The sequence below is a fragment of the Callithrix jacchus genome, chromosome 14, assembly GCF_049354715.1.
Source record: "Callithrix jacchus isolate 240 chromosome 14, calJac240_pri, whole genome shotgun sequence".
NCBI classification, from domain to species: domain Eukaryota; kingdom Metazoa; phylum Chordata; class Mammalia; order Primates; family Cebidae; genus Callithrix; species Callithrix jacchus.
The window spans coordinates 106,860,806-106,874,727 of NC_133515.1; the positions used below are offsets into that span (position 1 = coordinate 106,860,806).

Consider the following 13,922-nt stretch of genomic DNA (forward strand, 5'->3'; position numbering starts at 1 on the left):
CTGCCATATCTGAGCATGTGTTACAGATGGACGTGAGCTCTAGGACCGTGAATATAAGTGCAGTTCATTCAAGACTCTTCTAGCTATGAAATTAATAAAATGCTATGATGATTGTGATTGTGAATGACAGAAGACAGAACATGGCAGCTTATACGCCTTGGTTTGTTTCAGGCCAGGAAAGGATGATGGAAAAGGTAATATTTAAAGACATTAAAGTTGGACTTGCAGAATAATTTATATTTACAAATATGGTCTATCCCTGGACATAATATGAATGCATGATAATGTTACAGAGCCACAGCAGCAAGAGCGTATTCACGTGAGGGTCTCCTCCCCTCCCCACTGCAACTCTGACCACAACAGAGCATCGACGGATCATCCGTTTCATTTGTTTTCCTCCTTGGAATTTCAAAGCAAGAAAGCACAATCAAGGCTGGGAACATTCTCTCCATAAAAGCAGCCAGGCAGAGTAAGAACTAAACCGTCAGGGAATCTGTACCTTGAGTGACCTAGGAAAACCGAAGGCTTTGGACAAAGAGAAAGGTGAGGCTCATATGTCTTGTGGCAGAGGAGAAATGAAGAGGCAGAAAAGATGCCAAGATACCCATGCCCAGTTGGTGTAGATGAGGGATACATTGTACCTGGGTTGGGGGCAATTTTTAAGGAGCATGGGATAGTCCCTGACATTTATGGGTTTAGATAAAAAAAAGAAAAGAAAAATAGTAAGAATTGCGCTTTCCTATTCACTGAAACAGGCATGAATCATTATTTGGGCTTTTTCTTTTAAAAAAAAACTATAATGTTTCTAGACTGGACATCATGAAGTTTTATAAGGGTTATAGACAAAAGTAACTTTCTTATAAGAATTTTTCCATGGGAGGATTTTTAAATTTTGTTTTTTTTTTTTCCTTTTCTTTTTTTTTTTTTGGATTAGAAATTCACACAACATAGATTTCCCGAGCACCTGTTCTGTTCTAGGCTTGGCCTCAGATCCTGGTAAAAGAGATGACTAATATAATAGTTCTTGCTCTCAGACAGCACATAGACAACAGAGAGATGAATCTGTTTGTAAAAGAAACTGCTAAGAATAAGTGTTATAAAATAAGTGTTAGCAAAATGCTTAGGGATTCTTAAGATTATAGCATTCTCTCCCATCACAGACACAGCTGAGTAAGATGTCTTTATGGAGATGCTAAGGGGGAGTGGCCAAGTGAATCCCCGCCTTAATATTTGGGGAATGACAGGATGCTCAGTTTGGCTAAACAAATATATATATAAGCCTTCAGTTGTTCTAGGTCACTCAAAGTACAGATTTTTTTTTTTTTCTCTCTCTCTCTCTCTCTTTTTTTTTCTCCCTCTCTCTCAACAAGTTTCACTCTTGTTGCCCAGGCTGGAGTGCAATGGAGTGATCTCAGCTCACCACTACTTCCACCTCCCGGACTCAAGCAATTCTCCTGCCTCAGCCTCTCAGGTAGCTGGGATTACGGGCATGTACCACCACGCCTGGCTAATTTCATTGTTTTTTGTTTGTTTTTTAGAGATGTGGTTTCTCCATGTTGGTCAGGTTGGTCTCAAACTCCCGACCTCAGGTGATCTATCTGCCTCGGCCTCCCGAAGTGCTGGGTTTATAGGTGTGAGCCACTGTGCCTGACCAATAGGCACAAAAAACCAACAAACATTTATTGATTGTTACTTAGCAGACATTGTACTGGACACTGAAAAAACACAATTTGGCATTTTCTCTTAAACCTTCATTTTGTCCTGTTGGCCCAGTATATCCACAACTCCATTTATACTCAAGAAAAACTTCCATATATGTATATATATATATGTAACAAAAGATTTGTACAAGAATGTTTGCAGCAATATTGAGAGTAACCTAAATTTGTCCATTAACTAGAAAGTGAATGAATACATAGATATAAAATAGAGCGAACTACTACCACATGCAACAATGTGGAGAAATATTAGTACCTTACTATAGGTGAAAACAGTGGGTCCCAAAGACCACATCCAACATATCTTTAAGTTTAAAATAATTAAAACTAAAATATGCATTATATGTATATATTTGTGGGGTACATGATATTTGATACAGGCATAGTATATATATTTGTGGGGTACATGATATTTGATACAGGCATAGTATATATATTTGTGGGGTACATGATATTTGATACAGGCATAGTATATATATTTGTGGGGTACATGATATTTGATACAGGCATAGTATATATATTTGTGGGGCACATGATATTTGATACAGGCATAGTATATATGTTTGTGGGGTACATGATATTTGATACAGGCATAGTATATATATTTGTGGGGCACATGATATTTGATACAGGCATAGTATATATACTCATAAACACCTATGTACTCACAAAAATTAAAAGTTAAAAGAAGGTGTTTCAATAATCTCAAATAATCTTCTTTAAGACATATATTAGTTGCAAAACAAAGTAATTTTAAATGGGAGAAACACCTCAACCAAGTAATTGAGGTTAACGACACTAGTAGTATGACATTTAGATACCTTGAACTCCTTGATGTGACCCACCTAAATGAATGTTACTTGCATGATATTCTTACTATATATATCCATATATATGTGTGTGTGTATGTGTATGTGTGTGTATGTATATATGTGTGTATGTGTGCGTATGTATGTGTATGTGTGTGTACGTGTGTGTGTATGTGTCTGTGTTCTCAATATCAGACCACACTGTATCAAAGTATATTTTGTAAAATGACTTGACAAGTACTCTTTAAAAAGCCATACTCATGAGATAAAAGGGAAAACTGAGGAACTGTCCTGGAGCATTTTAAAGGTGACTAGGAGATGTGAAAATTGAATGCAAAGTAAAAAAACCCAGAATAGATCCTGGAACAGAAAAAAAAATTAGGAAAACCAGGAAAAATCAAACAAAGCATGTAGTAGAGTTAACACAATGGCCCTGATGAAATCAGTTCTGTTCATTCATTATGTGTTTAGGGTATAAATATTAGGGAAAACTGATTGAAAGATGTATGGAAACTGTATGATTTTTGTAACTTTTATGTAAATTTTATGTAATAAAATTATTACAAAATACAAAATTCTAAAAAGTTAAGCAATATGCGTACATGCTTTTTTTGGGCACACATGCGGGTACAATAGGCGAATGTGAACAGGAAAGCAAAGGAACATTGATCCCACTGTTCTGGTTATTCTGGGTGAAACTGGTTTTGAAATGGAAGCACCGCTGATGTGGCTTACTTTCAAGGTATTAGCCTGTTTATTGTTTATTAGCGTTTTTGTTGTTCAGCTGGTGGCTCATCAGTCCTCAATACATTATTAAAATACTCCCTATATAAAACTGATGAAGAAATAAATGTGGACTGGCTTGAGATATTATGTAGTCAATTCTGCTCTTCTGTGAACAAGGAAGAAAAATCCAGTGAGCCTAATTGCTGGCATCCTCTGAAATAGGCTCCTCAGCTTAGGGTTCCAAGCCTGACTGTTTTTAGCTGATTCTGGAAGGATTTTTGTCACCTGACTTGAACTAGAATGTCAGCTGAATGGTGCTGCTAGAATATTGTCACATCAGCACCAAGTGAATTTTTCACACAAAGCAGTGTTGGAAAGGACGGCGAGCTGAGCTTCATGCCTCCAACACAACAGGTTGTTGGATGCCACTTGTGCCTACTTACTAATAAGTGCGTATGTGTCAGAATTCAGACCGAGGCTTATTTTCATTATGATATGCCATCTGAAGTTATGAGCGAAAAACCTTAGAGCCTTTGCTAACTCTAACCACGGGAGGCTCAGACATAACCAAAAAGCAGGATGTAGCTGTGGATGCAATGAACTTGGCTTTGGGAGGTTTGTGACACTGGGCTTTCTGTAAGAGTTAATGCGTGCTTGAGACATTTGGAAAACGCTTTATTCATATTTGTGTCCTAACAGTGACTGACATAGGATAGGCATGACATACACTTCTTAAGTGATAAAGAGTGGATGTAATCAATGCTATTTTTCATTTCTTTAATAAATGCTGTATGTTATCCCCTTATTAAAAAAAGTTAATGTATGCTGACTCAATGATAGATTGGTTGAGAGAAGTAACCATGGGAAATATTTCAGAAATTATACCGAAGTGTAGGTCTCATGTACAATGACAGTTTCCCTGATCAAAGAAAGAAATTTGTAGAAAGCACCAGTTTAAAGAGGGCAGTGATGAGTAGGATTTTCTATCTGCTGAGCTCAATTTGCTGGGGAGAGTTGAGTTAAAGCAAATCAGCACCTGGAACTTTAGGGTTAACGTGGTGGAGAGAAAAGTTGTGGAAAACATAATTTTTTAAAAAGTCGTTCACATCAAGGTGAGAGATGCAGCTTTAGGAGTAGTGTGAGCTATAAAATGAGAACAAAGAGAAAGAAAAGGCCAGTATGGAAGCATGGGACTGCCTTAGGGTAAAGCTAGGCACGGCAAAGCAGAGGGATACGGAGCAGCAGTGCCCTGGGAGTTAGAGGAGATCTGTGATGCCAAACTGGGTCAGAAGGAGAACAGGGAAAGAAACAGAACACAACAGCAGCAAAGGAGGCTCAGGAGCAGCGGCTCTGAGCAGTGTGAGTATTCCAGAGACTTGCCAGCAGAGAACCCAAGACACAGCCAGGTGGCGAATCAAGACCACCTGGGATAAGCACTGGGTTGTATTTGAATTTGGAAGCATGCTCTGTTTGCTGAAGTTCGCACCAACATCCCCCCACAGTGGGTCTTTTAAGTCCAATATCAGAGACACAACATGGAAAACATGGGAGAAGAATTGATTCACTTAGTCAGCTGGGATTTAGACAGACCGAAATTTAAATTTCTACTATATCCCTAATAGCAGGATAGCTTCGAACAAACTCCCTTTGCCTTTATCTGTTCATCCTTTTCTTTTTTCTGAGGCAGGATCTCAGAATGTGTTGTCCAGGTTGGAGTACAGTGGCACCATCACGGCTCATTGCAGCCTCAGCCTCCTGGGCTCAGGCACCATCACGGCTCATTGCAGCCTCAGCCTCCTGAGGTCAAGCATTTCTCTTGTCTCAGCCTCCTGAGTAGCTGGGACTACAGGTGATGGCTCCAGACTAGTGGGCAGGTTTGAGTCCAGTGCAAATCGAAAATTCATAAGACTTTTTAGATGGTGACAGCCAAGTGAGTATTAGACTAAGCATGCGATCCTCCTAGGTACAGAGCCTGTGTGACCGTAGAGCTTCTATGTCTACAAGCCGGCCTCACACACAGCTGACATCCTGCCAGGAGACCGCTACATTCCAGGGTTCCAAGAGAGGATATTAATACATGAACTATGAACAGAGAGAATCAGAATGGCAGATAGAGGAGCATCTGAGCAAGTAAGAATTCCTTCTTGAGATGGGGCTTTTGGAGAATGGTTTCATTGTTGTTGTTTATTTGTTTTCAGAAAAGAAGGCAGGCATGATAAAAAGACTGAAAATGCTGGAGAAAGGGCCTGATATAGTTTGGCTGTGTCCCCACCCAAATCTCATCTTGAATTATAGCTTCCACAATTTCCACATGTTGTGGGAGGGGCCTGGTGGGAGGTAATGGAATCATAGGTGTGGGTCTTCCCCATGCTGTTCTGGTGATAGTGACTAAGTCTCATGAGATCTGATGGTTTTAAGAAGGGGATTTTTTCTGTACAAGCTCTCTTATCTTGTCTGCCACCATGTGTGATGTGCTTTTTGCCTTCTGACATAATTGTGAGGTCTCCTAGCTATGTGGAACTGTGAGTCAATTAAACCTCTTTTTCCTTATAAATCAGTCTCACATAAGTCTTTATCAGCAGCATGAGAATGGACTAATACAGAGCCATAGTCCATTCAAATCCAGAACTACCATGCAAATCTAGGTAGTTTCATTTCAGGAAAACTACCTGATGTCTTCAGATAGGGCAAGAGGCCTGGACATGCTTTGATCTGGGAATCCCAGGGAATGTACTCCAGGCCCACACATTGTAAAAGACAGTAAACCTGAATGTCTGTGTTCAAGTTTGCCAAATCCCGGACATCAGCAATCAGAAAACATACCTTTAAACAAAAGGGATGCGAGTTTAATGAAACTGAAAGGAAGGAGCTCTTCAAGCAGTGGTTAGAAATCTTTTTTTTAATTTTTTATTGGATCATAGGTTTTGGGGTACATGAGCAGAGCATGCAAGACAGTTGCGTAGGTACACACATGGCAGTGTGCTTTGCTTTTCTTCTCCCCTTCACCCACATTTGGCATTTCTCCCCAGGCTATCCCTCCCCACCGCCCCCTCCCACTGGCCCTCCCCTTTTCCCCCCAATAGACCCCACTGTTTAGTACTCCCCTTTCTGTGTCCATGTGTTCTCATTTTTCATCACCCACCTATGAGTGAGAACATGCGGTGTTTCATTTTCTGTTCTTGTGTCAGTGTGCTGAGGATGATGTTTTCCAGATTCATCCATGTCCCTACAAATGACACAAACTCATCATTTCTGATTGCTGCATAATATTCCATGGTGTATATGTGCCACATTTTTCCAATCCAGTCTATTATCAATGAGCATTTGGGTTGATTCCAGGTCTTTGCTATTGTAAACAGTGCTGCAATGAACATTCGTGTACATGTGTTCTTATAGTAGAACGATTTATAGTCTTTTAGATATATACCCAGTAATGGGATTGCTGGGTCAAATGGAATTTCTATTTCTAAGGCCTTGAGGAATCGCCACACTGTCTTCCACAATGGTTGAACTAATTTACACTCCCACCAACAGTGTAAAAGTGTTCCTTTTTCTCCACATCCTCTCCAACATCTGTTGTCTCCAGATTTTTTAATGATCACCATTCTAACTGGCGTGAGATGGTATCTCAATGTGGTTTTGATTTGCATCTCTCTGATGACCAGTGACGATGAGCATTTTTTCATATGATTGTTGGCCTCATATATGTCTTCTTTCGTAAAGTATCTGTTCATATCCTTTGCCCACTTTTGAATGGGCTTGTTTGTTTTTTTCCTGTAAATCTGTTTGAGTTCTTTGTAAATTCTGGATATCAGCCCTTTGTCAGATGGGTAGACTGCAAAAATTTTTTCCCATTCTGTTGGTTGCCGATCCACTCTAGTAACTGTTTCTTTTGCCGTGAAGAAGCTGTGGAGTTTCATTAGGTCCCATTTGTCTATTTTGGCTTTTGTTGCCAATGCTTTTGGTGTTTTGTTCATGAAGTCCTTGCCTACTCCTATGTCCTGGAGAAACATTCCATGTTCATGGTTAGGAAGAATTAACATCGTGAAAATGGCTATACTGCCCAAAGTAATTTACAGAATCAACGCTATCCCCATCAAGAAATCTTAAGGAAGAATATACCCACTGGCTGGGGCAATCTGAGGCTGAGTAACAGTCTGATCTTTTAAACTGGTTTGGTGTTATTTTATTTTATTTTATTTTTTCTACTTTATAATACATTTAACTGTTTAAGTTATGAAACCTGGAAGTAGGCTGAGAGGATTGGGTAAATTGGTGGGTGACTGATAAGCACTGGGTTGTATTTGAACTTGGAAGCATGCTCTGTTTGCTGAAGTTCACACCAACGTCCCCCTACAGTGGGTCTTTTAAGTCCAATATCAGAGACACAACATGGAAAACATGGGAGAAGAATTGATTCACTTAGTCAGCTGGGATTTAGACAGACCAATATTAAATTTCTGCTATATCCCTAAGAGCAGGATAGCTTCGAACAAACTCCCTTTGCCTTTATCTGTTCATCCTTTTCTTTTTTCTGAGGCAGGATCTCAGAATGTGTTGTCCAGGTTGGAGTACAGTGGCACCATCACGGCTCATAGCAGCCTCAGCCTCCTGGGCTCAGGCACCATCACGGCTCATTGCAGCCTCAGCCTCCTGAGGTCAAGCATTTCTCTTGTCTCAGCCTCCTGAGTAGCTGGGACTACAGGCATGTGCTACAACACTTAGCTAATGTTTTAAATTTTTTGTAGCGATGGGGTCTCACCATGTTGCCCAGGCTGGCATCGAACTCCTAAGCTCAAGGGATCCTTGTGCCTTGGCCTCCCAAAGTGCTAGGATTATAGGTGTGAGCAACCATGCTGGGACTTCTGCTCACCTTTAAGATGGGGTTATGGTAACAATTCCTTATGAATGGAGTGAAGATGGAAAGATTTCACAAGACTGAATGTCACTAGGCACATTGAAGGAACTCAATAGATTTCTGTTCTCCCTCTTTCATTACACATTATGGAGAGATAAAGGCCTAAGGAGCAGATGTGGAGGCTTGGAGGAAAGTAGGAAACATACACACGTACACAGACCAGGAGAAAGACTCAAGCAAAAGAGAGACAAACTGTTGAAACAGCACAGGCCGCGCCAGAGCCAGGGGTGTCCCTCTCAGTACTCTCTTCTTCTTTTTGTTTTTTGAGACAGAGTCCCACTCTGTCACCCAGGCTGGAGTGCAATGGGGTGATCTCGGCTCACTGCAACCTCTGTCTCCCAGCTTCAAGTGATTCCCCTGCCTCAGCCTCCCGAGTAGCTGGGATTACAGGTGTGTGCTACCACGCCGTCTTATCTTCCTTTTCTTAAAGAACAAATATAGTTATACTTGGAACACATGCTTCAAACCTTGGAATCCTCCCATGCATATTTTAGCAGACTGGGAGAAAGTGGACCAGAGACACAGCTAAACTTTGGTCACAGAAAGTGTTTGGTTACTTGAGTCGATTCTCAGAAAACATGATGCCAGCCATCTACAATAAAGCTAAGCAACCCCAATTTTATCATTATGAGGGACATTGAGATTGGTTATGGTTTCAAAAATACCCGTTATTGAACCTGAAATTTGTAGATGTTTATTATAGAAAATTTGGAAAACACATTTAACTAACAAGAATAAAATGAAATCTGTCTATGCCCGTTTCCCTAATTTAATCACTTTAAATATTTTGATGTATTTCCTCATATTATACTTTCATATATATGCAGTTGAGATTATATTGTGTCATTCATCCTACTTTTATTCATTAATATTGTATAGTAAACATTCCTCCAAATCATTATGAACTTTTAGACAGTAAATATATTATGGCTGTCGGATATTCCACTGAATAAACCTGCCATAAATTATTTCACCATTTCCCTATAGTTGGACAATGAGGACCTTCTATTTTTATTTTATGACAATAGTAAACAATATTATAAATCTCTTGCTGGATAAGTTATTTTATTGATGCTTTTTGCATTTTCTTTTCTTCATAATTATTTGAACAACTGGAATTGCCAGGTCAAAGGGCATTACTATTATTAGACTCACTCTTTTATTCTGTGTGTGTGTGTGTTTCAAATTAAGATCATTTTCTAAAGCATTGCACCACTGCATACCCTCGGGAGCAGTGTATGAGCTGTCCATATATCTTCTAAAACAAAGTGCTGTTTGATATTTATGACCCTTTCTGTGCCAAGGCTGAATCTTAGCAAACAATGGCTATTTTTCCTATCCAGTGTTTGGGATTTCATGACTTCGGGATGGTCAACAAGATTTACAAACATTTTCTGCAAAGGACAGCTTTGAAGCATTGAGACAGGGGAAGGTTTCAGGTAAGAGTTATGGGAATTTTCAAGAGCAAAGATTGGCCTTCTTGGGAAATGTCCAAGGGTTTAGGCAGATATTACTGGAACATGAGCAATCCCTTTTTCTGCTGCGATAAGTATTGTAGGTTTCTTTTGGTCTGCCAGCAACTTCTATAGTACCATCAGATAATCTCTACTATCTACTAATTTAATCTGTCACACTCTGTGCCACCATACGTTGCTGCTTATATTTCGAATCAGCTCTCTCCAAATCCCAGGCATGTTTTAAGCCCTACTAAGCCAGATAATGTGTGTTATAACCCTGTTGTTAGATAAAACACATACACACATACATTTTAAGAACCCACCCTGAAAAATATGGCCTTTGCTTAAAAAAATAGGAAAAGAAGACAGTTTACATTGCTGTGTAGCAAAGACCATATTTTCTCGTATTTAGGAACAAAGACATGTCAGGCTTTATTGAGCACATCACTAACTATATAACTAGCGTTAAACACTCTATTTGCAACTGTTGCTGTGTATTTTGTGTGTGATTATCACCCCTAGATCTGCATCCTATAAAAAGATATTTCTGTTTGCTTAATTATAAAGCTCTTTATGAACAGGCTCATCTGTAAATAGCTTGGTGCAGCTGAAATAGAAATATAATTATAATGAAGGCAGATGTTTGTGAGATACTGGCTCATGAAACTTGTTCAGAATCTACAAAGGAGAAACGTTGTGAGCGTGTGTTTACTGGTGGGCCAAAGCTGAGAGCAAGGAGTGTTTGCCTCCATGCTTATTTTAGAGTCTTCTTGTTTCCTCTCCACCTTTGCCTTGCAAATCTGGAATCTGGAACCTGGCCTCTGTAATCTGGAAAAGATATGGCTTACCTCATCTCATTACTGAGTGTGGGGAAAATTGATCCATAGAAGAGACTGAGACAAGGCCAGAAAAAAAAAAAGAAAAAAAATATATATATAATCACTAAATTGAGTTTAGCGGGAGGAAGCAGAGTATATGGCCATTGTTCCCTCATTTCTATAACGTGGGTCATGTTTGAATGGCTTGGGATTTGGAGTGAAAGATTTGGTGTGGTCAAGAGGGTGTTTTTTCAAGTGATTAAAATTTCCTTTCTCTAAATGCAAATTTTCTATAAGACACACACAAGAAAGGCCGAATGTGTAGAAAGGAGAAGGTTAAAAAAATGCTGATGTAACAGCTTCCCCCCCGACCCCCCATTCTGAAAGTGGATGGATATACTGATAAATGACTCTGATGAACATAGGATAACACTGTAGTTCACATGAGGTTTTAAAATTCAAAAAACTCGATCAAAGCATTGTTTTCATTCTGGTAGTCAGTCGTTGATTTAAACCTCTTTGAATCAAATTCAATTCTTTCTGAATTCCTTTGTAAACGGCTATGGTTTTAAAGTCACTATATTTATCTGTCCAAGTTTTCTGAGTTATTATTGTGTTGGGGTCTTTTTAGTACTTTGAAAATGTTAGTACTTAAATTTTAAGATTCTAATAACTGAATAAATTGAAAAAGCAGGTTAATCTCCCTAAGATAATCCGCCTATGGGCACATTCTTTGTGGTCACACTTTCAAGCTATTTATGGCTAGGTGTTGGTATTTCAGAATTTGTGCAGGGAGATTAGCAGGCATTAATTACTATGACTTTCAAATTTAAGTAAATGTGTCATGTCTACTTCACGTATTGAAATATATGTGTCCCTGAGATACTGAATGTGAATTGTACCTTTAAAAGTCCAATTAATTACATTTTAGCTATTAGGTAAGATTTGGAGTCTAATGGGTGACCATGAATTCTTTCATAAAGTGACTAATTTTATCTGATATCTTCATTTCTATCTACATCTTTATATGCAATTAGATATAATATATATCTGTATAAATCTATGTATTTATATAGCTCATATATATTTTCATCCTATATGTCTGTGTGTGTGTGTGTGTATTATATTTATCTTGTATCTTTATGTTTCTCACACTTGAGCACACATCATCCCCCAAAATTATTTTGCCACATGTACTGGCAATCGGAAATCAGTAATTATGAATGTAAATATCTATTATAAAAATAGCATTCCTCAATTATCTACCATCTTAAGGGAATAGTCTCAATAAGTGAATTTGTTATATATGTATATATTCCTTCAAATCCCTCTGCTTTCAAAATTGTCAATGTTTGAATGGAAACAGTTCTCTTGTGGCCTGCTGGGAGCTGCAAGTGTCCTACATCTATCAGGTGTTACTTAGCAGGAGACTCACAGTGAAACAGCAGCCAGAAATTGCCGTCAGAATTTTGCTGGAACAGCAAAAGATGGTAAAAACAACAGTGCACTGGGCTGGATGCAGTGGCTCATGCCTGTAATTCCAGCACTTTGAAAGGCTGAGGCGGGTGGATCACCTGAAGTCAGGAGTTTGAGACCGGCCTGATCAACCTGGCGGAACCCTGTCTCTACTACAGGTGTGTGCCTGTAATCCCAGCTACTCCGAAGGCTGAGGCAGGAGAACTGCTTAAACACAGGAGGTGGAGGTTGCAGTGAGCTGAGATTGCACCACTGCACTCTGGCTTGGGCGTCACATTGAGACTCTCTTCTCAAACAAACAAAACAAGAATGATTAAGTGCCCGCTCTATGCCAAGCTCTAGTTCAAGTGCTTTCCATATATAAAAAATACGCAAGCAGGTTACTATTCCTGGTGTTCACTTGAGGAATTGAGACTGGGAGATGCTAAGCATCGTCTAGGTTTGCAGTGATGATGCTGTGGGGTGCATTACTGTACATAGTAAACTTAGCTTCTCTGATTAACAATGTTCTTTTGAATTCTAAGTCTTCTTAAAGATTCTTGATGTGTACTTCCAGATTTACCTCATGAAGGAAAATATATGTGTGCTCTTTTCAATGTATTCTTGCTAGCACTGGAAGCTGCCATCCACAGACCCTTAGTGCATGGATGGGTAAAATGTGCTTTCTTATTTTACCAATTGGTGAGGTTCAACCTAATTTCAAATGTGTCAATCACTTGTATTAGTTCTGTGAATTTTCTGTTTAGTCATTTTCATATTTTAAAAGGATTTTGAGTCTTTCTGGGTTTCACTCTTGAACAGGTGGTCTTTATATATGAAGACACTTTACCTTATATCACGCTTACTATGAATCTTTCCAGTTTTTGGCCTTATTTTTTGCTATATAATGTGGCTATTATATTATGTTTCAACATTCAAACTTAACAATACTTTTTTCTTTTATTTTTTGTTGTTTAAATGTTTAGAAAGTCCTTTTCTATAAGGATTGAGTAGAGATTCACACATATTTTCTTTTGTGTTTTATTTTAAAAATATTTAACTCTCTGATACATATGGAATGTATCTTTGGTGTAAAGTGTAAGGTAAAGTTCTAACTTGAGTTGACATTGAAATGTTTTAAACACTAGTCACACTGAATCATCTTTACCTTTTGGTTTGTGATGTATTCTGTATTGAAAATATCACCTACATTTCCATGAGTGGTGTGGAGGGGTATGTGTCTCATATAACTCTTTCCTATTAACTTATCTGTCAATTCTTCTCACAAAAATACCACAATGTTCTTTTCCTTAATTTTGTTTTAAAACAAGTTTTACTGCTTAGGTAACCTTTTCTGCATTATTCTCTTGAGAAGATTTAAGGATAGGGCCAGGCACAGTGGCTTACCCACATAATCTCAGTGCTCTGGGAGGCTGAGAGAGGAGATTTCCTTAAGGCCATGAGTTTAAGACCGGCTTGAGCAACACAGCAAGACACCAGCTCTTGAAAAATAAAAGTAAAAGAAATTAGCCAAGAGGGGGTTATAGGCTCCTATAGTTCTAGCTACTGGGGAGGCTGAGGCAGGAAGATCACTTGAGCCCAGGAGTTCAAGGCTGCAGTGAGCTGTGATTGTGCCACTGTGCTACAGCCTGGGCAACACAGTAAGACCCTGTTGCTAAACCACAAGTGTTTTTAAAAGCTTTATTCTTTAAATATATTCCTCCTTAAGAATTTAGAATTAGTTTGTACAGATACAGAAATTGTCAGTTGGAATTTGATTAGAATTTAGATAATAATTAAGTGGAAAAATAAGTTTACTGACATTTTCAGTGAAATCTTGCTGAAGTGAACTAATTTGTAAGAGAGCTGGCAGCAGCTTGGGGAAATTGAATATAGTTTGTGTTAATTAATGACAAATGGCTGTCTCAGAAGAAAAATGGTGACTTCATCACCCATCCACTCTCCCTTTGGGCTTGGTGTATGGATTTTCTAAAAGCTGTCTCACCATGCTTGGAGGCAAA

At 38.8% G+C, this 13,922-nt stretch overlaps 1 long non-coding RNA gene across 6 annotated transcripts in view; it reads left to right on the top strand.

Moving 5' to 3' along the window:
• The window catches only part of LOC118147411 (uncharacterized), a 212,384-nt gene that overhangs the window by 6,753 nt on the left and 191,709 nt on the right, over positions 1-13,922 (top strand). For 3 of the 6 annotated variants that reach the window (XR_008476487.2, XR_008476481.2, XR_008476486.2), the window contains exons 2-4: positions 294-543; positions 1,390-1,471; positions 5,217-5,383. This is a non-coding gene — a long non-coding RNA (uncharacterized LOC118147411). Of the gene's footprint in view, positions 1-293; positions 544-1,389; positions 1,472-5,216; positions 5,384-8,443; positions 8,562-9,514; positions 9,611-13,922 lie in introns of all 6 variants that reach the window. The other 3 variants (XR_008476482.2, XR_004733810.3, XR_013526172.1) reach the window with 3 other exon arrangements.